Below are 24,994 nucleotides of genomic sequence, written 5' to 3' on the forward strand. Positions count from 1 at the left end.
AGATTATTCTTCAGTACTTGTATTTTTTAGTTGCTATTGTGAATAGAATTTTTTTTTATTGCTCCTTCATCTAGGTTATTACTAGTATGTAGGAACATTACTGACTTCTGTGCATTAATCTTGTATCTCATCACTCTGCTTAATTTGTTTATTAGCTCAAGAAGTTTTGTCCCCAATTTCTCAGGATTTTCCAAATATAAGATCAGATCATCTGCAACAATGATAATTTTACTTCTTCCTTTCCAATTTGGATACCTTTTATTTCTTTGTCTTGGAAAGTTGCTCTGGCTAGAACTTCTAGCACAACATCGAATAATAGAGGTGACAGCAGGTATCTTTGTCTCATTTCTGATCTTACGGGGAAGGCTTTCAGCCTCTCATCATTGACTACTATGCTGGCTATGGATTTTTCTTACATTACCTTTATCATATTGAGGAAGATTCCTTAAATTCCTACCTTTTGAATTGTTTTTATCAAAAAGAGATGTTGAATTTTTGTCAAATGCTTTTTCAGCATCTATCAAGATGATCATTTGATTTTCCCTTTCTATTTGTTAGTATGATGTATTACATTGATTGATTTTTCTTATGTTGAATCACCCTTGCATGCCAGGAATGAACCTCACTTGGTCTTTGTGTATAATTCTTTTAATATGCCTTTGGATTTGATTTGCAAGTATTTTGTTGAGAAGTTTTGCATCTATATTCATTAGGGAGATTGGCCTATAGTTTTCCTTTAACGTAGTATCTTTATCTGGTTTTGGTATAACAGTGATATTAGCTTTATAGAATGAGTTAAGTAGTGTTCCTTTTTCTTCAATTTTTTGAAAGAGTTTGAGCAGGAATGGTGTCAATTCTTTTTGGAAAGTTTGGTAAAATTCCCTGTGACGCCATCTGGCCCTTGGCTTTTATTTGTAGGTAGATTTTTGATGACTAATTGGATCTTTTTCTTGTGGTTCATTTGTTGAGGTCTTCTATTTCTTTTTAGGTGAATCTAGGTCATTCATGTGTTCCCAGGAAATTGTCCATTTCCTCTAAATTGTCTAGTTTGTTGGCATACAGTTGTTCATAGTATTCTCTTGTGATATTTTTTTTTTATTTCCTTGGGTTCTGTAGTTATTATCCCACTCTCATTTCTGATTCTGTTTATTTGGGTCTTCTCTCTTTTTTACTTTGTTAGTCTAGCTAAGGGTCTTTCAATCTTCTTGATCTCAAAGAACCAACTTTTGGTTTTATTTATTCTTTCTATTGTTTTTGTTGTTGTTGTTGTTGTTGTTCTCCAGCTCCTTTATTATTGCTTTAATCTTTGTTATTTCTTTTCTTCTACTTGCTTTAGGGTTAGCTTGCTGATCATTCTCTAGCCTCTTCAGTAGTTCCCAGTTAGGTCTTTGGTTTTAGCTCTTTCTTGCTTTTTGATACATGTATCTAGAGCTATAAATTTCCCTCTCAGCACTAACTTTGCTGCATCCCATAGGTTTTGATATTGTGTTCTCATTTTCATTCATCTCTAAATATTTATTTATTTCTCTTGCAATTGCTTCTTTGACCCACTGGTTGTTTAGGCATGTGTTGTTTAACTTCCATATATTTGTGAAAGATCTGGTTTTTTGGTGATTATTGATCTCTAGTTGCATTCCATTATGGTCAGAGAATGTACTTTGAATAGTTTCAATCTTTTTAAATTTATTAAGACTTGTTTTGTGCCCCAGCATATGATCTATCCTGGAGAACATTTCATGAGCATTAGAGAAGAAGGCATATCCTGATACTTTGGGATGTAACGATCTATATATGTCTTTTAAGTCTAATTCATTTATCATATTGTTTAGGTTTCTCAATTTCCTTATTCGCCCTCTGTCTAGTTGTTCTATCTATAGAAGAGAGAGGTGTATAAAACCTCCAAATATTATTGTAGATGTGTCTATTGCTCCCTTCAGTTTAGCCAGTGTCTGTCTTGTGTGCTTTGGAGCTCCTTAATTGGTTGCATAAACATTTGTGATTTTTATTTCTGCTGGGTTAATTGTCCCTTTCATTAATATACGATGTCCTTTTTTGTATCTTATGATATCTTTGCATTTAAAGACTATTTTGTCTGATATTAGTATAGCTACCCCTGCTTTCTTTTGGTTATAGGTTGCATAGAATATTTTTCCATCCTTTCAATTTCAGTCCTTGTGTAAACAACATATAGATGGGTCATACTTTTAAATCAATTCTACCAGTCTGTAGCTTTTAACTGGAGTGTTTAATCCATTCACGTCAAAGTTATTACTGTGAAAGGAGTTCTTGAACCAGCCATCTTATCCTTTTGTTTTTAGTTGTCAGATCTATTTTTTCCCTCTCTTATTTTCCTTTAAGTTATCCTTACTAATACTCTTCAGTTCTGTGCCTTTCTCCAGACCTCTCTCTCCTTTCTTTTTTTCTCAGCCAGTAGAGCTTCCTTTAGTATTTTTGGCATGGCACATCTCTTGTTAACAAATTCTCTCATCATTTGTTTGTGAAAATTTTAAACTCTCTTTCAGTTTTGAAGGAGAGCTTTGCTGGATAAAGAATTCTTGGCTGGCAATTTTTCTCTTTCAGAATCTTAAATATGTCATACCACTGCCTTCTTGCCTCCATGGTGCCTGCTGAGTAGTCAGTACATAGTTTTATGTGGTTTCCCTTGTATGTGGTGAATATCTTCTCTCTTGTTGCTTTTAGAACTTTCTCCCTCTCTTCAGCATTTGGCAATCTGACTAGTATATGTCTCAGAGTTGGTTTATTTGGATTTATTCTATTTAGAGTTCTTTAGACATCTTTGAAATTTGCATATTTATGTCATTTAGGAGGGTTGGGAAGTTTTCCCCAACCATGTCTTGAAACACTCTTCTTAACCCTTACTCTGCTCTTCTCTATCTGGGACACCTAAGATTATTATATTTGTTTTCTTAATGTTGTCATCATTTCCCTGAGATCCATTTCAAATTTTTCACTGTTTTCACAACTTTTTCTTTTGTGTGTTCACATTCAGTTTTCTGTCCTCAAGATCACTTATCCTTTCTTCTGCCTCTTCAAATCTGCTATTGTGTGTCTCTAGTATATTTTTAATTTGCTCAACAGTATCTTTTATTTCCATAATATCTGCTATTTTTTATTTACTCTTTCAAATTCTTCTTTATGATCTTCTAGAGTCTTCTTGATGTCCTTTATGTCTTTAACCATCTTATTGAATTTGTTTTGGAGATTTGTGTGTACTTCTTTAATTAATTGCTCCAAATTTTATGACTCTTCGGCTTTTTAATTTGTCCATTTGGTATGTCCATGTCTTCTAGATACTCCAAGTACTTTATGATTTTCTGTGTCTTTGGGGCATTTGCTTGTCTTCATAAGGTTATTTTGGGAAATTTAGGATTATTTGACCATTTATATGTAATTTGGCAGAGCTACAGCTTGCTGGAGTGTAGTTTCCCTATCCTACCAGCGGTGACACTCTTAATTTGCCTTTTACATTCAAGTCAGCATTCCCTGAACTTCTGTGCCCTGGGCAGAGTCTGACCAGGTGGGGAAACAATCAGTGCACCAGTTCTGCATGTGCGCTAAGGACTGCCTGCGCTGGGGCTCTGGTGTGGGCCCTGTGTAGTTTGACACGGAATCTGCTCAAGGGCACCCTCCAGCTCAAACATGCCCCACTCCCTGCCTGCCATCCACCTGTGAGCCTCTGTTGTGTGGTATGCCTCCTGATGCATCGTTATGGCATCCTCTTCTATCCCTGCTTCTTGCCAGTGCACCCCATGGACCTCTGTGTGGGGAAAGCAAATGCTGCCTCCCTGATTCCTGTACAGGAGCTCCCAGCTGATGGCTGTGGTGGATCACCTCCCCAGCTAACTACTAAGGTGATTGCATAGTTTTGGAAAGCCACTGCTTTCCACTCTGTTGCCCAGTAGCCATCTGACTGCTGCTGGCCCCAAGACAAGGTCCCAGCTGAGCAAACTCATCCCATTCCTCAAGGTGCCATCTTTCCACATTTCTGTTCACCCATTCCTTGAGAAGCCATCTCTCCATGTTTCTGTTCACATCCACCCCTTGTACTGCAGGGATTCCCATGTGGCTGGTTACACTCTGAAACTGCTGTCCCAGGCATCCTCCAGCCCCTCTCTGGTTTCTTTCTTGGAGGAGAAGCCTGCTCCACTTCACCCACTTTGACATTAACTTCCTAGAAGCCCCTATAATTTATTTTTAAAGCAAAATATTCTAGATTTTGCATTGAGATATCATTTTAAAATAGGCATTAGTGTATAAGTTTATCTGCAGGGGTATAGAAAATAGACATTTTTGTCATTAACCTAACTGATAGAATTGATTTCATGCATAAAACCTCAAATATTTGCGAATATATTGCAACCACAGTTTAAGAGAAATATTGTACTTACTTATATTTCTAAACCATATTCTTTTATGCATTATTAATTCACATATGTCCTTACAAAGATGCTAAGTACCTTTACTAATCTTTTTTGTCCAGGAATTAGAGACACAAGCTGTGGTTCATTTCAAACAAAGAGATTGTGGTCATTATCATCCTAAGAAATAGGATGACTAAGCAAGAAATACTTGAACATGATAATTCCCTCAACAGACATCTACCTTATTTCTGTCATGTAAAATATGTTATTTTAGATTTTGAACTAATATGCCAGAGACTGCAGGATGCAGTCAAATGCACAAGCCATCTTTAGTACAATTCATGAGCTTAATGATTCATTGAAAGCTTTTCTTTTCAAGTGACAATTTTCTCATAGATAGAAATTGTGGTCATGGTCAACTTCTTGAAATACAAAGACAGTTATTTAAATCCTACACTGATATTTCATTTTTAGAAAATATGGACCCTGATTTAGATGGACTCTGCCTCATTTAGGCTAAGAAAGATTTCATGTTTGATGTATCCTGTTTACTACAAAACTCATAAAGTTTTCACAACAAAAATAAAAACAGTTAATAGATATTGGGGGAAAATACCAAGATAGCAAAGATGGAAAAAAATAATTATTTGCCCTATCCTTTTAAAATCAAATATCTATTAATTAGACAATTTCACAAATAATGTCATTTCATTCTCACAAATATCCTTTGAAGCACTGAATTCTGTTCACAAGGAACAGAAATTCACTCTCACTAACTTAATTTTTTTAAAAAGGTAATTAGCTCAATAATAGTTACAGCTTTAAGAGAGACGGGAGAGAAGGGGAGAGAGATGGGAGCAAGGAAAAGCTAAATAACCATTCCTAATGAAGAAAAGCAATGTACACAACTCTAAAAATTTCAATAAGAAACAAATGGATCGTATATTTGGAGCATTGACTTTAGCTTTATCTCATTGTGATATCGCACTCAAGCTTTAAATACCAGAAGCTAAAGTCTGATTGTTTTGAATGAATAACCCCTTGACAGTAGGTAGTAGTAGGTAAGAAGGGAGTAAGTTTGTGCAAATGGAATCTTCTCCAGGACCATATAGAACGAAGTATGAAGACTCCCCATGGAAAATTTAGGATGATTTTACCAAAAGAAAGGGGAGGAGCTGGCATATAGACAAAAGAAGTAATGATCCACATTATGGATATCTCTCATTCTTTTCCAAGAAATGAGGTATATTCATTTGACCAAGGCAACACAAGCTGTAAACAAAAATTTTCCAAACTTCACACTCCTTTCCTTAACACAATACTTATAAAGCAAATGTTAGAATATAGTTCTGAATATTTTACTTACCAGTAAACACTAGATAGAGGTCTGAGAATGGGTTAATTACTTATGCATATCCATGTGGTGGCAAACAAGCATATTTATAGATACATGCAGATTAGAGTAACAGAAATGCTTTATAGATCATTTTGTATAATTAAATGCAGCATACTTTCTTCTGATACATAATTTCAATGTGAAAGTCTCTATTATAGCTTTAGTCTCACTGGTCAACCAAAAATTAAAAAAAAAAAAAAAAAGACATAAAAAAATGAAAACTTCTTTCCTCAATGCTTCAGTTTTAAATACAAGGCATGCATTTAGTTATAGCCAGAAACAGATGCTCAACATATGGCACAGATACAGAGACGATTTTCATCATTATCAATTAAGTGCTTACTGGCTGAATATAATAGGTATTGTAAGGAGGATGTCAAAAGCTGTAAATCTCCAAGCACAGTGAATAGGGCAAGATAAACATTTAAGTTTAATATGGAATAAGATGTTTTCTTGCTGTTATACTTGCTATAAAAATTGAAAAATTTTATTTTTACAGCTTGATATCAAAACTATTAATGTGCCTTCCCAAATGCTCCAGAACATTTTAACATTTTAATTTTAGATAAACAAAACCTTTATATATGCTCAACCCTCAACCATAGTTGTATATATATTTTAAACAAGTAATTGTATTCATTGGGGAGCCTCTTGTTTCATAGAAATATTTTCATCAATCATTCCCATTTAAAAATTAATAAAATAATTTAAATGACAAAAAGATCAACTGATAAAAATAAAATCCATGAAATTGTGCACTTATGTCTAAATACCCAAAGGCATACAGGATAATACATATCTGGAGAGTGCAGTATATTATCAATGAATAAAATAGGCTTTTTTGTTATAAAGGAAATGATAATAGATAACTTTTATATAAAACACATATATGTCAGATATTATGTTATATGCTTTATGTTTACTTTTTAAAATAAGAAAGCAGTATTACTGTGAAATATATATTAACATTATTAACACATTAAATAACTAGTCATTTCTACCAGATTTATTGAATGCTTACTCTGTGTCATGAATGTATAGTTTAAATTGGACCATGTATCACTAAAAACTTATAGAGGGAATATTTGTCTAGTTAATTTTTGTTAAAGTAAACATTTTGATTGAAGTTAAATAACTTTTCATGGACACAAACACAAAATTCAAAAGGAGACTTGACAGTTTTTTCTGACAGTCCTTTGGCAACTGAAACATTTTTTGAAATCCATCTAAAGGGCTATTGTGAAGAAAACACTTCAGGAGCTGTTACAGTTAAGGTGGTAAGTGTAGGAGAGTACACAGAAGAATGGTCTAATTTAGTCTAGGAGTTCAGCTAATGCTTTCCTGAAGATAAGATATTTGAAATGAGTTCTTTAATATAAGTATGAGTAGCCAAATGAAGTTCGATGGAGTGTTCACTCATTAGGTAGAGGAAATCAGAGATGTGAGCAAACATAGGTAGCAAGCTACATTGTTGAATGTCTGTTCAGATGGTGGTTCCCATAGAAAATTCTGAAAAGAACTGGAGATAGAGGGGGTGTATGGCAAGATTTGAGGAAAGTTAAAGTTTAGATATGTAAAATAAATATGGTTCTAAGGTATCCAAATAGAACAATTCAATGAAACATTGGGTGTAAGTATCTGGAGCTCATTCAGAATCCTAGGCTTACTTGTCAAAGTTTTGGAACCACAGTAGATGGGAAAAAAAAAAAACAAAAAAAAACAAAACTTGTTGAAATCCTATATATTGTACTATGAACTGGAGTTCTTATATTAAATAAGACCGTTCTCTGACCCTAACACATCACAGACTATTGGGTAGTAGAAACAATGGATATAGAGGAGGTCTCTGAAAGTATATGTAATTTGAAAAACAGAGCTGAAAAGATTAGTTCCCAAGAGTATTAAGCGGTTATCATTCCTAAATAAAACATTCGAACTATAGCCAAAAAGGCAAAGAGAAAATCTGAACAAAAAAAAAATTGTAAACTATCACAAGAACTTAGAAAAGTGAGAGTTTTAGGAAAACAGAGTGGTGAGTCCTGTCTAATGAAGGAAGTTCGTCAATTGTCTTCATTGGCATTGGCTAAAGGAGGGTCATTGATAATGTTATAGAGGATTATTTCAGGATAATGATTGAAATGCAATTGCTTGAAAAGTGAATGTATGTGTGAAATGAAGTATATGAAGGCAAATAGAAATGTTGGTAAGTAAATGGGAGTATAATAAAATATGTATTAAAAATGTTAATATCTATAACTATATCTAAGATTTCTATTTACCATCTTTAGTGATTGTTAACTATTATGAGGTGTCTGGCCTCTACAAAGGTCAAATAATTGCAAGATTAGAAGCAGTTTGTAGTATGTTTGTTCACTTGGTCTTCTGGGAAGGAGAAGATGACGAAAGAGAAATATGCCTCTATAAAATTTATTCTCAGAAAAAGAGCATGTCAAAGTTATACCTGAGTATAATTCATGTGGTCAAAGAAAAGAATAAATGCACCATCGTACAGTCTGTTTTTAATGCTAAAAGCAAATTACTATAACCTCCAAATATTTGTTGAGCAATTCATGTAAACCAATATCCAAATATGCAGTAGGTACATAAAAATTTATATTGAGAGACTGATTGACTAACAGAGTTAAAGAATAAATTGAAGAGTACATGAAAAACAACCAGAGAGATTTATTCTGCTGACTTTTAGCTGACAAAATACTTACAGCCTCTCTTGATTTTATCCTGTCACATATTAATTGCAGTGACGTTTTCTTTGCTATGAAAGTCAATAAGGTGATTATTACATCAAATTAAATTCAGTTAAGCATATAATACTAACATATATATAATGTACACTTTTATACTATACATACGTACACATCTTTTTTGTTCTCTTCCTTGATTTTTTAAACTCACTGCTTAATTACTTAATTCCTAATTTTAAACCAAGGAGATTGTATTTATCATTATCCTAATTTCAAATAATGAACTTTCAATCCATATGCAACTCAAAGGTGACAAATGCAAGCATTACTAGTACAGCAAGCTTACATACATTATTTTCAAATGGAGCCTGTGATACTAAAATCTTAGTAATTACTAGAAAAGAGAGTCAATGAACTATGAAGATAATATTATATGTAAAATGCACAGTTTTTAAAAAAATTCTTTTGAATGTCATGCTCTCACTATTTAACACTGTAGAATTTATCATGTGATTAGCCAGAAAGTATATTGATTGTCAGTACAATGGATTTTTTCTTTATTTTCTCTTCAGATTGTTCTTTCCTAGCATATAGAAAAACTACTGATGTTTGTGTGTTGATCTTTTACCCTGTCACTTTGCTGAAATCACTTACTAACTGGACTAGATTTGTAGTGGAATTTTCAGGATTTTCTATATATAAGATCATGTCATCTGCAAACAAGGAAAGTTTTACTTCTTCCTTTCTATTTTACATATGCCTCTCATTTCTTTTTCTTCCTAACTGCTCTGACTAGAACTTCCAATTCAATGTTCAAAACAGTGTTGACAGTGAACAGACATCCTTGTCTTGCACCTGATCTCGGGGGAAGCTTTCAGTGTTTCATCATTAAATGTGATACTGTTTTTTTTTTTTTTTTTTTTTTTTTTTCATATATGCCCTTTATCATACTGAGGAAGTTTCTGTCTCCTCTTAGTTTTCTAAGTGTTTTTATCAAGAAGGAGTGTTGGATTTTTAAATGCTTTTTCTGCACCAATTGAGAAGATCATGTGTGTTATTTCTATCATTCTATTAATTTGGTGATTTGCTTATGTTTAACCACTCTTGCACAAACCTTGGATTAATCACACTTAATCATGGTGTGTAGTTCTTTTCTTATGCTATTGGAAATAGTTTGCTAGTGCTTTGTTGAGGATTTTTGAATCTGTATTCATTAAGGATATTGGTGTGTAATTTTCTTTTCTTTATTTGGCTTTCTTATGAGGCTGGTGGCTTCATAGAATGAGTTAGGTAGCGTTCACTCCTCTTATATTTCTTGGAAGAGTTAGATCAGGATTGGTGTTAAATCTTGGAATTTTTGGTAAAATTCACTAGTGAAGCCATCTTGTCCTGGGCTTTTCATTGTTGGGAAGTTTGGGATTAGTGATTCATTCTTTTTACTTGTTATTGATCTGTTGAGACAATCTATTTTTTTCTTGAGACAGTGTAGGTTGTTTGTATATTTCTAGGAATTTGTCCATTTCATCTGGGTTATCTAATTTATCGGTATAGAGTTACTCAAAATATCCTCTTATAATCCTCTTTATTTCTTTGGGGCCAGTAGTAATGCTAGTAATGCACCCCCTTTCCTTTCTGATTTTATTTATTTGCATCACCTCTCATTTTCCTTGGTCAATCTACCATAAGGGTTTTTTGTTTGTTTATTTTGTTTGTTTTCAATTTTATTGATCTTTTCAAAGAACCAACTTTTGGTTTGATTGATTCTCTCTATTTTTTAAATTATTTATTTCATTTCTCTCCACTCTGATCTTTATGATCTTCCTTCTTCTTGCTTTGAGTTTAGTTCTTCTTTTTTCTAGATCCTTCTGTTGTGATATTTTGTCATTAACTCAAGATCTTTTTTAATGTAAGCATTTAGAGCTAAAAGTTTCCCTCTCAGAAATGCCTTTGCCGCATCACATAAGTTTGGTTTGTTGACTTTTCATATTCTTTTGCCTCAGCATAACTTCCTAATTTCCGCTGTGATTTCTTTGACTCTGGTTAAGAGCGTGTTGTTTATTTTATATTTGTGAATTTTCCAGTTCGCTCTGTGTTATTGATTTCTACCTTCATTTCTTTGAGGTCAGAGAAGATGTGTTGTATGATTTCAATGCTTATTGTTCTGTTAAATATAAAATGGTCTATCCTGGAGAATGATCCAAGTGCACTAGTGAAGAGTATATATTCTGCTGTTGGGTGAGATTGTATATCTGTTAAGTGTAGTATCATTCAGGTCTTCCATTTCCTTGCTGATCTGTCTAACCATTTAAAAGTGGTATACTGAAGTCTCCTACTGTTAACATAGAACCACATATCTGTTCTTCCAAATCTGTCAATGTTTGCTTCATAAATTTGGAGCTCTGCTGTTAGATACATATATATTTATAATTGTCATGTTTTCTTGTTGAATTTACCCCTTTATCATTACATAATGACCTTCTTTGTCTCTTGGAACAGTTTTTGACTTAAAGCTTATTTTATCTTGTATTATTGTAGGTACCCTAGCTGTCTTTTCATTATTATTTTCATGGAATTTTTTTTTTTTTCATTCTTTCCCTTTCAACCTACTTGTGTCTTTAATTTAATACAAAACTCTTGTAAACAGCATATAATTGGATCATGTTTTATCCATTTGCCTAATTGTGTCTTTTGACTGGAAAATTTAAAGTCACTTTTGAGGATATAGGATTTTCTTCTGCTATTTTGCTATTTGGTACCTGTAAGTCTTATATCTTCTTTTTTTTTACCCTTCAATTCTTCTGATAATAACTACTTTCATATTTGTTTAATTTTTTTATTGTGTCATTTTGAGTACCTTCTCTTTTCTTCCTGTATATATTTTTTTCAGTTATTATCTTTGCAGTTACTATAGGGCTTAAATTTAGCATCCTAAATCAATAGCAATAATGTATGTTTTGATACCAACTTAACTTTAAAAGCATATAAATCATTTTTCCTAAAACAAGCCATCCACTCACCTTTTTGTTGTACTTCTTACAGATTATATCTTTATACATTTTATGTTCCAAACCATAGATTTGTAATTAGTTTTTATGCATTTGCATTTTGGAACCTCTAAGAAGTAAAAGGTGGATTTGCATACCAAAGAAAAACCAGTGCAATACTATTGTCATTTATAATTACCCAAATAACCCTTATATTGTTGAGGTTTATAACATATGAAATTCATAAGAGTGGAAATTTAATACAATCATAATCATTAAGTTTCCAATGCTTTGCCTATATGTGAATTGTAAAATGTAAAAAGACAGTAAGTAGTGTTTATAGTATGTCCTCTCTTAAGAAAACAAAAGATTTAATATTCAAAAAGAATGAATTAGATTCCGCTGTCAAACACATCTTTCCTCTCTGGTATTGCTTATATAGTGCCAAAAATTAAAAGGGTATATGTTTGTCTTAAATATATGAGAATTGACAATATGATATTGTCAATGGATGGATAAATATTGTCAGTAGTTTGATAAAAAGTTTTGGAATTCAGTGAAGAATTGGGGCTATAGGTTTTGCAAAATGACGTTTGTCTCACTTGATTTTTAAAGAAGGTGGATATAATGTGAAACATAACTTTATATTATTGAAACTCTCCCAGATCTACCTGTGCATTCATTTCATTCCTCTTTCTTAAAACTATTTTATTTTACTGAAAGGCAAAACAACAGGCCAAAATGGGAAGAATCTTTGGGGGCTGGGGACCTAGTAGACAAAGAAAAGGGAAAAAAAAATGTGAAGAGAATGAATCTATTTTTTAAATGTAAAATATTTTGCAACCATTATTTCACTAGATGATTTTTAAACCTTGACTTCTCTTTGTGATATAACTCTTTTTTCATTATATAATATTTTTCTTACTAGTTACTTTTTTGTTTTTTTCTATATTTCAATGATTTATATATCTAAATATTATATACAAATTTATAAATAAAGTTAAAATGATATTTGCCAGTCAAACTTATATTTGGTCCTTACTTCTTCATATCTGTTAAACAACTTTTTTGTCTGCCTTATAAATAACTCCACACTTCAATGAAACTTAGATACTACTTTACAATTCTGAAATAATCTTTGCACTATATACCGACCCACCATTGTTAAATGTTTGGCATATAAAATAACAATGACCTCCTTTTATAACCAAATTCTATACTCTAGGGATGATTTTCATGAATAATAACTACATTATCTTTCTTTTTCTACAACAGTTTAACTATTGACAGGAGGACCTTTTGTAGATTGCTAGATTATATAAAATTTTATCAATTGTATAAATAAATCTAGTGGTGATATTTCCATGCTGATAATATTATTCATTTAACCAAAACAATTGTAGCTATGAATTCTTATGATGCCAAGATGTATAGTTCTAATGCCAACTTAAATTTCATCAATTACTGCACATGTTCAAGTTGAAATTAATAAAATTTAAATACTTTATAAAATTTTCAGAATAATTTATTTTTAATTTAATAAATGTTTCAGAAAATTTATTTTATTAAATAATGGAATTTTAAATTTTTTCATAAAACATTTTACTCAATTACATGACTTGTAGTTGCTTGTATGCATATATGTTGTGAATTAATTCAGGTACCCAAGGAAAATATACAATAAAAATCATTTATACATATTTGTAAAACATTGTGATTTAACCCAGCACACATATTTTAAAAATAAAATCACATAAGCATTTGCATATTGAATCTCTAGGCCATCTCCTGTAATGATTGACCCCAAACAATAACAGAACTTCCAATAAAGATTTCATGGGAGGATGCTTGCTCCATGAAGCCATTGAAAGAAACAGATCCCTTCTATTTTGGGTCACAGTGACTCTCAATATTTGGCCTCCCAGGTGACTCCAAAATGGTAAAATTAAAAAATTGAGACTTTCATCAGTCAGGTCTAGAATTGAGACTCTTCACTTTTCTCTATATTTCATTGACCAGAACACTGCCATATAGCAAAGAGGTTGGGAAATGTGGTTTAGCAACATGCCCAGGAGTACAAAGTAATTTTGTGCCCTTACTATATGCCAGAATTTTAAGATACTATTAGGAACATAGTTGTTATTCATGGTAGATGATCTTTTATTAAAATGATGAAATATTTCAATGTAGGAAAGAAATAACAGTATAATAGACACCTATGCACCCATCATCATATTTTAATAGCTGTCAATCTTTTACCCAATATTTGAGAAATCAAAGATACTTGTTAAATGGCATTGCTCAGACCCCATTTCCCCACACCTATTTCTCTGGGAAAGTAAAAAAAACACACACTAAGCAGCCATCCTTTGGCCTTTTGCTACCCTCACCTTCTTTTCTATTATGTGCCTTTCCACAACTTGGAGGACATGTTAAGTTTAATGAAATGTCTGACCAGATCTTAAACCACAAAACCAGGGACAAGCAGCCCCAGATGCTTGTCAGAACAGAAATTTTCAGTGGCAGGACCCCTTCCCCTAGAGGTGTATAAAAACCACACTCGGTATAGATTTATCCTTCTTCTCTGGTGCAAAGTGGGGTGTGCAGAGCTGCTATCTACTTACCTCTACCTGAGCAGTTTGGGGCCACCCTGGGAGAAAGGCCATTATGGGACTTCTTTTGCTCTTTTTGGATGTTTTGTGCTGTGTAAGTGACAAGGAGCTGATTTGCCTTTTCTTGGACTCTTTATTTTGTGTAATAAAAAGATAATTTGATGAAAGTTTCTGTTGTGTTCTGAACCTGCCTATTTGTACAGATTGCTCTGTCTTCAAAGAATTGTAGATTACAACTAAAACTTCTTTGCTGCCTTCAAGAATTAACCCCTATCCTGTATTTTATGCTTACATTCATCATAATTTTTTTTTTTAGTTTTTCTGTATGTAAGCATCCATAATGAATGTGCTATATATTAAAACTATATATCTTTTTATTGACCAAGCTTTTTTTAAAAAAAAGTTTATGTTCAACTTTCTGTTGATGATTTTTCCCTTTTTATTCTCTAACAGTTTAAGTTAAAATTGTACACTACTCTTTTAATGAATAACTTTAATGTTATCACTTTTATACTTGCATTTAAAACATCTTAACTGAATCAACACTTCTACAAATTTCCTTAAAAATACCATAAAATTAAGCAATTTAAAATGTGATCACTCTCTTCTTTTTTGTATGATCAGTGTTTTGGCATCATTTTGTTAATTTTATTCTGCCATTTTATTCCATTAATTGAGTTATTTTTGATGATTATATTTTCCATTTGATTCTTTGATACTTTAAAAATATACCTCTTTGGGAACATTTTTTTCATAGTTTCTGATTAAATATATATATATATATATGTTTGTGTGTGTGTGTATATATATATATATTTTTACCAAATAATTCTATTATCAAATCCTTAGAGATCTAAATTCTATTGTTTGCCATAATTTTTTTCTTCTTAATCAAGCATGACAATCTTTTCAACAAGGATTCTTTTTCTGTAAGAAAAATTTGAGGTATGGCTGTGGACTTGCTTTTCCAGATCAATTTTTTATTAGCTTCTGCTTGTCACCTGAGATATATCCTAGGTCTTGAACCAGTTTAATATTATTTTCAAAACTTGAGGAGTCCCTTAATACTTGAGTAGTATAAATTTTAAACCCAAATTTTCATGAATCTTAGACTTAAACTTCAAATTCCCAAAGGAGTCCTTTTTTTTTTTTTTTCATTTCATCCAAAACTCAGACATAATCAAGCACATTTTCTTGCCATCTCCCTTTGCTGTTGGGTGTCTTTAAAACTTAGTTCCACCTTTTCCCTGAGAATGCCAACATTTTGCAAAGATGTTAGTCCCAACCCATTACTTCATAAGTATGTAAGCCTTAATTTTCACCCCAAGGGGTCATACAACTCTTGCCACTAACTAGTTTACTACATCTCTTAACCACACCCACCTAACCTCCACCCTTAGTAGATAATAGCTATTCATTTATCCCTCTGAGATTTTTTTTCAATTCCATGTACATGTTGAGCATCTAGGATCTTTCTTTCTTACTTGGGCACTCAAGTATGCTTGTTAAATTCCTATGATTTTTGTTTTCTTTATGCAGAATTTCAGGTTTTATAGTAGAAGAATATTTTAGGATTTCTTTGTCCATAAACTTGCTAGAAAGAGAACAACTGTACTTATTTATTTGTATCTCTATTTGTAGGTCAAATATAAATCTAGGCCTCAGCAAGTCACATAGTGCAGAGCAAGAGTGTGCTCAGTGGGCTCAGGGGGTAGAGCTGTTGAGCAGACTCCAATAGGCAGAAGATGGCAGGGTTCATGGTATTTAGTGGACTATGTAAAGGGATGTGCTTGCTTTAAGGGGTGATTAGAGCTAATTATTACATTGGGCTTTCCAATCAGGAGTCAACTTTAACATCTTTTCTTTGAGTATTAATATATTAAAAACATTTTAGACCTCCTTAACATATTTGCGAGATATTAAAAAAAGTGGGAGAGTGGCTTATGTTAGAATAAAATATTAAAAAGCTAGAGAAGTTTGATGATAAGACAGAAAAAATAACAAGGATTAAATTTCAGAATCTTCATGCTGATAATTTCTAAATGTAAGTGAATTTTAAATGAAATCAGATACTTTATCAAAAGTAGAAATCTTATGTTTAAGAGTTAAACATAATATACTCTTTTTTTTATTTTTTTTTTTATTTTTTTATTTATTTATTTATTTTAATATACTCTTATATAGAGAGCCACATGATCACCATAACAAACTGAGAACATCTTGAATATGGCCACATGACAAGGAAGATATGGCAGGATCATCACCTGTTTGAACTCTAATTTACTAGAATCCATGTCCTACGTAATCAGCCTTTCTTAGAATCTAGAAACACTGAACCTCAGGTTGAGCTGATGGGGATAATTTTTATTTTATTATCCCCTTCTAACTTAGAATAGCAGCACTGCTTTTAACAGAGATTCCGGCAGTATTTTAGGCTGTTTATTATTTATCTGAAATATAGGTTGGTGAAATAAATACCTAATTTTATCACAGCATTTTTCCCAAAAACCTCATCATAGATTTTTAAATAGATTCTAGTCAACCTTTTGTCAGGCTGTCATTAATAAAGTTCAACATAATTATAATAAAACAGCTGATTCATCTTGCTCTGTAAGAAAAATGCTAGTCAATTGCAATATTGATAATATAATTAATTCATTCAATTTAATCTTTCAACTAATTTTTTTAATATGATATATTAATAAAAAAAATACCAGAAAAGAAATGTGAAAATCTTGTAGAGCTCTGTCTTGGTCACAAGGTCTGCTATACTTGGCATGTAAATTTCAAATCATGAGGAAATGTTAAATAGTAGTGTGCTACATTTTATATAACATCAGTATTTGTGGAATTCTAAAAACAAGCACTAGACTATATTTTCTGATATGATATTTGAAATACTAATTGTATCATTCATAATCTTGTCAAATGAGCTATATATACTATGAAAAAGTAAGTTATCCTTTTTATATATTTTTGCCTTTAGAAAGAAGCATCCATTTGAAATTACAGTGAACAAAAAAAAGATAAGAAAAAAATTTTGATGACTAGAATTCATCAGACAGCTAATTTTTCCAATGATATTTGGGAAAATGAGAATAGAGAGCAATAAATAAAATGACTATAATAAACAGGACAGAGAGATACATTTAATTACATTTTTATTTAATTAATATCTTAGACATTTGAAATGCTGATGCAGATTTTATAGATAAAATGAACTAAGATTTTCCAAGAAAGCTCTATGGTGTTTAAAATTACGGATTAAGTGCTACACTATGAAATAATACAGATTTAAATATTAGTAATTTCTCACATAATGGCACAAACGCATAATTACTCCTATCAAAAATGTCTTAAAATGATGGCAGGAAATATCAGATCAGCAGAGAAAGTCATTTTTTTTTCTAATTAAGGCAAAATTATTCAATTAAATAATTTTCTGACTATGATAAATGAGAAATTTCCAACATTTAAATTGTATATGTAATTTTAATAATATTATCATCTACTCTTGTATATGCATTATATTATTAGAAAGGGATTTATTTCTTGTCAATGCAAGGTACAGTCAAGAAATATAACTTTTAAAGTTTACTTTTATTTAAGAAGTATAAAATGTCACCTTACCAGAATATAAATCAAATATAGATAGGAACACATGTGATTATACAAAAGTATAACTTCCAAAATTGGGAGAAACAATTTAAACTAGGGAAAATTTTCACTTAAATAATGTTATAAATGCTACAGATTCCTAGGACTAAATTATAGAAAGCAGATTGCTAGAGTATAAAATCACTTTCAATTACATAGCATTCATAAAATTTAAAACAAACAAAAAAACTATATTTGCAACTCTGGTGACAGATTCAAAAATGAGTTGCAATTACTGCACTTTAGAAATGTGAAATCCAGTACGAGAGAGAGAGAAGCCGGGTAGACTTCTAATCATAATGAGATCATTATAACTTATGGAACACCTATGAAACTGTAGTCATATTATATATGTAATAGATTTGACAATTTAATATATGTTATTTCCCTTATCTTCCAAATAATTTGGGAAATAATATTGTCCTTATCTTGCAGAGGAGGAAACAGAGGCTTAGGGGGGTGAAAAAAATATTCCATGCAAAGTGTAAACAAAAGAGAGCTGGGGTAGCTATACTAATGTCAGATATAATAGATTTTAAGGTTAAAAACTGTTATAAGGGACACAGAAAGACACAAAATAATGATAAAGCAGTCAATTCATCAAGAAAACATACCAACTATAAACATGTATGAACCTAACTGTTCAGCCCCAAATATATGAAGCAAATATTGACAGATTTGAAGAGGAAAATGCATGGTTCATCCATAGGAGATTTCAATATGCAACTTTCAAAAATGGACAGAATATCTAGACAGAAGTTCTGTAAAGAAATAGATGACTTGAATGATAGAATAAACAAACTAGACCTAACAGATATATGTAGAACATTTCACCCAACAGCAGCAAAATACAGTCTTTCCTAGTGCACTTGAACCATTCTCCAGGCTATACCATTTGTAAGATCCCCAAACAAGTCTCAACTGAAATCATTCTATGCATTTTCTCTGACAACAGTGGAATGAAGATAGAAATCATGCTAGGCAGAGAACTGGAAAATTCACAAATATGTGGATATTAAACAATACCCTCTTATACAACCAGTGGACCAAGAAAGAATAACAAGGGAAATTAGGAACTATCTTGAAGTAAATAAAAATGAAAACACAACAGGCCAAAACTTATGGGCTACAGTAAAGTCAGTGCTGAGATGGAAATTATAGTTGTAAATGTTCATATTACAAAGAAGAAAGATTTCATCTCAGGATCATAACCTTACAACTAGAAGATCTAGAAAAAGAAAAACAAACTACACCCAGAGAGACAGAGGGAAGGAAGTAACACTGATTAGAACGGATGTAAATGGATAGAGAATAAAAAAAAAGCAATAGAGAGAATCAATGAAACCAAAAATTGGTGCTTTGAAAAGATTGCTAAAATGAAGAAACCTTTAGCAAGACTAACAAATATAAAAAGAGAGAAGACAGAAATAACTAAAATCAGTAAAGAATGAAAGGAACATAATTACAGGCAGTACAGAGATATAAAGGATTATAACAGGATACTATGAACAACTCTACACCAATACATTGGATAACCTAGATAAAATGGACAAATTCCTAGAAAATACAAACTAAGTATTCCTACTCAAGAAGAAATAGATCTCAACTGACCAATACTTAGATTGTGTCAGTAATCAAACACCTCCCAACAAAGACGAGCCCAAGATCAGTCGATTTCACTGGTGGTTTTTACCACAAATTCTAAGAAAAATCAATACCAATTCTTCTTCATACTCTCCCAAGAAAGAAGTGGGTTCACTTCCTAACTCATTCTATATAGTTAGCATCACATTAATAGCAAAGCCAGGTAAAGATACCACAAATAAAGAATATTATAGACCAATATCCCTTATGAATATAGATGCAAATTTTCTCAACAAAACACTTGCAAACTGAATCCAAGAGCATAAAAAAGAGTTGTACAATGTGATAAAGTGGGATTTATCCCAGATTTGTGAGGGGGGTTCCACATAAAAATTCAATTAATGGAATACACCACATAAATAGAATAAAGGAAATTCTCAATTGATTCTCAATTGATTCTGTAAAAACAGTTATCAAAATCAATCACCTATTTTTGTTTATTTAAAAAATAAACTCAGAAAACTAAGAAAAGAAGTTTATCCTCAACATGACAAAATGCATGTATGAAAAACCCACAGCTAGTACATTCAATGGTAAAACACTGGAAGCTTTTCCCCTAAGATCAGGAACAAGACAAGGATACCCACTGTCACCACTGTATTTCATCATTGCAGTGTAAGTTCTGTACAAAGCTATGAGGTAAGAAGAATTCAGAGGCATCCAAACTTGAAAGGAAGGAGTAAAACTTTTCCTATTTGCAGATGATATGATCCCTTATATATAGAAAATCCTGAAAAATTCACAAAAATGCTAATAGAGCTATTAAATAAATTCAGCAATTGGCAGGGTACAACATCAAAACAAAAAAAATCAGTAATATTTCTCTACACTAGTAATGAACAATCTAAGAGAAAATAAATCAAAAATTCATTTACAATAGCAACTAAATCAAATATCTAGTAATAAATTTAAACAAGGATGTAAAGGACTTGTACATAGACATCAAGGAACACCTAAATAAACGGAAGGACACACCATGTTTGTGGATTGGAAAACTAAATATTTTAAGATGTCATTTCTAACCAAGGCAATTTATAGATTCAACACAACCTTAATCCAAATTACAACATCCTTCTTTGCAGAAATTGAAAAAACTAATCATCAGATTTATATGGAAAGGTAAGGGGCCTTGAATAAATAGCCAAAACCATATAGAAAAAGAAAAATGAATTTGGAGGACTCTCACTTTCTGGCTTTAAAACTTATTACAAAGCAGTGTAATCAAAACAGCATGTAACTGGCACAATATAGACCAAAGGAATTGAATTGAGAATTTAGAAATAAACCCTCATATCTATGGACAACTGATTTTTGAGAAAAGTGCCACATGCACCCAATGGGGAAAAATGGTCTCTTCAACAAATTGAGCTGGGAAAACTGGTATCCATATGCAAAAGAATGATGTGGGACCCTACCTCACATCACATACAAAAATAACTCATTATGGATCAAAGACCTAAATATAAGAACCAAAGCTATAGCACTCTCAGAAGAAAACATAGGAAGACATCTTCAGGACATTGAGTTGGGCAATAGTTTCTTAGACTTTACACCAAAAGCATGAAAAACAAAAGAAAAAATAGACAAATGGATCCCATCAAAATTAAAAACTTTTGTGCATCAAAGGACATAATTATGGAAGTAAAAAGACAACCTGCAGAATGGGTAAAAATATTTGCAAACCATTTATCTGGTAAGGGTTTAATATCCAGTACATATAAAGACATCCTAAAATGCAATAACAAAAAGACAAACAACCTAATTTAAAAATTGGAAAAAGACTTAAATAGACATTTATCAAAAAAAGATATTCAAATGAACAATAAGAAGATGAAAAAATGCACAAAATCATTAGCTATTATGCAAATAAAAAACACAAGATATCATTCACACCCACTAGAATGTCTACTATTTAAAAAATGGAAAATAGCAAGTGTTGGAGAAGATGTGGAGCAATAGGAACACTCACTCCTTGATGGGGAAATGTACAGTGGTGCAGCTGCTGTGGAAAAAGTTAGTTCTTCATAGAGTTAAGTATACAATTACAGTATGAACCTGCAATCCCACTTCTAGGTTTAGATCCTAAACAATTGGGCAGAGACTCAAATGGGTATTTGCACACCAATATTCATAGCAACATTAGCCACAATTGCCAAAAGATAGAGCCAACGCAAACATCTGTAAACTCATGAATGGATAAACAAAATGTGGTGTATACATAAAATAGCATATCATTCAGCTCTAAAAATGAATGAAGTTCTGATACATGCTACAACATGGATGAACCTTGAAGATATCACACTGAATGAAATATGTCAGACACCGAGAAACAAATATTGTATGATATCTCATATAAAATGATTAGAATGTGCAAATTCATAGTTAGAACTAGAATACAGGTTACCAGGGACCATGGTGGGAATAGGGAATGGGAAGATAATGCTTAATTAACACAGAATTTCTGTGCGGGGTGGTAGAAAAGTTTTGGTAATTCATGATGTTGATGATAGCACAGCAAATACATTGGTGAATGTATTTATCACCAATGAATAGTGTATTTGAAAGTGATTTTAGGTTGCATATGTTACACGAATAAAGAATTTTAAAAATCATCGAAATATACAATATAAAAAGTGAATCCTACTGCAATTTATGGATGATAGGTATAGTATAATTATAATATTTCATCATTTGTAACAAAATATCACACTACTGTAAACAATAATAGGGAAAACTGGGGGATATATATTGGAGCTCTGTACTTTCTGCATGATTTTTCTGTAAACCTACAACTTATCTACTAAAAAAATAAAAGTTTAAAAAAAAAACATAATGGAACCTGGGTACAAAACTGAGGAAAAAGGAAAAGATAGCATTATTTAGTGTCCCTACTTTTTATTTTGTACAAATATTTATTAGACTTGTGCACATTTCTGTTGTTAAAACCTACTGTTATCAAACGGTGGAAAAATACTGAGAATTAATGATTATCTACATGAATTTCACCGTTCCATAATTCAAAAAAATAGTGACTACTATGAATGTTTAAAAGGAAAATACCATAATCCTATTCCACATGAGTAAATTAAACTTTCTTACACTTAATTCTTTCTTACACTTATATCATTTCTCTTTGTTACTTTCATGGTCTTAGCTCCCAGTTGTCATAAAGTCCACTCATTGAAAGCAAAAACAAAGAAAAAACTAGCCTTTTTTTAAGAACAACTTATTTTCTTTCTAATAGTAGACATTCAAAATCTTATCTAAGCCAACTTATACGAATCAAACCATAAACTGAGTAAAAATTCCTCCAATAGCAATAAAATCCAAATAATCTAATTAAGATTGCCTCTGGTATAGAGATAGAGATAGATAGAGATAGAGAGAGAGAGAGATAGAGATATATACTGATTGAAATACAGTGCCTATATGTTAAATCACTTTTATTATTCTCTACTTTGTCTTTGACTAATTAATAGATTTCAGGGATATAACACATCTAATTCATCCTTCTTAATATTATCAGCTAATATTTGATATGAAAAACTAAACATAAAAATGGTTTAATTTAAATCTTAAATTATCCTATATATTTCTGGTTTTTCTTCTTTTCTTTCTTTTTTGTGTATGCGCATATGTGTGTGTGCTTGTGTGCAGGTAGCATCAGAGATTTTTAAATTAAATATCTACATATTTAAGTTATACACCTTAGTACAATTTGTTGACAACTCTTCTCTCACTTTATAGTTGTATTTATTTATAAAACTAAATGAACCTAAGATGGGCATTAATATTACAATAAAATAGACTTTCAAATACTGACAACATGTAATATTGAGTGTATAAAACCTGAAAACCATTGAAAGAAACATACAACAGTTTTAAACTCTTTCAGTAGAATCTTATGATTAGAAATATTGCTTTTCTGTAAAGAATTTAAGCAAAAAAAAAGTGAAGATTCAAGACTAAACCGTCTTGAAACCAGTCTGAATATTTAAGTTTATGCTTCATTAAAGAGAAATTTCTGAGAAAATAAATAATTCTAACAATCTAAAGACATAACTTAAACAGCCATACAGACTATATTTCTGAAATGACATTAATACTGCATGTTTTGATCTTTATTTGAAATAGACATATAATGTGGTATTAACATCCACTATCTTTGCATGACTTTAAGTGATTATGATACCTTAACAACTTCAGAGAAGTGCAGCGTAGTAGAGCTTTTTTTTAATATACTTATATTTTTAAATTTTAGAGTAATTTTAGATGTACATAAAAATTGTAAGAATAGTATCAAGTGTTCCCATATACCCCACTCCCAATTTCCTCTATTATTAACAACTCACATTTGTATAGTACATTTGTTACCACTAGTGAACAAATTATCTATAATATCTATATTCATTTAAGTCCATTCCTTATTTCTTTTTCTTTAGTTTTTATCTAAAGTCTGTTTCTCTTCCAGGATTGCATCCAGAGATATCATATTACATTTATTTGTCATGTTTTCTTAGACTCCTTTAGACTATGACAATTTCTCAATCTTTGTTTTGAATGATGTTTGACAGTAAAGCAGGGAGTAATCACTTCCAAACTTTGGAAATGGGAGTCAAAGTTTTTCCTTGTTTGTTTTCAATTACTTCTACTTTGGGTTTTAATCTTAACAGTGATATTTACTTGTTTTAAATTTTCTTATTTTTTATTTATTTTTTCTGGGATAAGTATAGTTTACTAATTTTAAAATAGGTATATTACTTATCACATAGAATTGTTGAAAAGATTAAATTAAATTAAATGACACATATAAAGTATTGGTCACTGTTCCTGGCTTCTAGAAAATGTTTAATTAAGGGTGGTTACTATACTGTTTCCCTCCACAAAATTCCTCTTAATATAGATACTCTAAGGACATATATATAGTGGTCCTTGTTGCATGGGGTGACATAGGCCATCCCTAAGTATGTAGTATAGCACATTTATGGGCATCTGCTAAAGATATGGACAGGGTTATTAGAAATTACATGTGACAATTTTTCTGGCATAAAGCAATAATTTTCTCTATGTAGAAGAAAGTTTACATAACAAAGAAAGAAAATCCAGAAGGATTACAAGCAGAACTTTTTTATCCTTTTTAATGGAGCTGAAAGTTTCATGATTGAAAACTCATGAAATTAAAAAATAAGCACATTTCAAATTTTATCTTACTTTACCTATGCACTCTTCATCATATTTTGAAGCATTTTCTACTTCACTAATACTGCACTACAAGACAGAACATTTTTGTTTTCCATCCACTCAGGAAAATTTTTCTTATTGTGCTGAAACCAGAGAATTTTTGCTTGTTTATTTGACTGTTCTATCTAGAAAACCGTAAGTTGCTGTTTAATGAGATCTGTTATAGCAAAACCTCAAAAATTAAAAAAAAATTAAAGCATATATCTTTATCCTGAATTTGCTTTAGATTCTTAAATCAAAATATAATAAGCAGTTATTTGTTTCCTAAATAGCTAAAAACCCAGAGAAGAAAAATAAAATTTGCAGATGTTGTTAATAAAAATCAGAATATATTGCTTCCCTTCTCTCATCTGATTGATTATTCATTAAATCATGA

This window comes from Choloepus didactylus, chromosome 9, assembly GCF_015220235.1.
Source record: "Choloepus didactylus isolate mChoDid1 chromosome 9, mChoDid1.pri, whole genome shotgun sequence".
Classification (NCBI taxonomy): domain Eukaryota; kingdom Metazoa; phylum Chordata; class Mammalia; order Pilosa; family Megalonychidae; genus Choloepus; species Choloepus didactylus.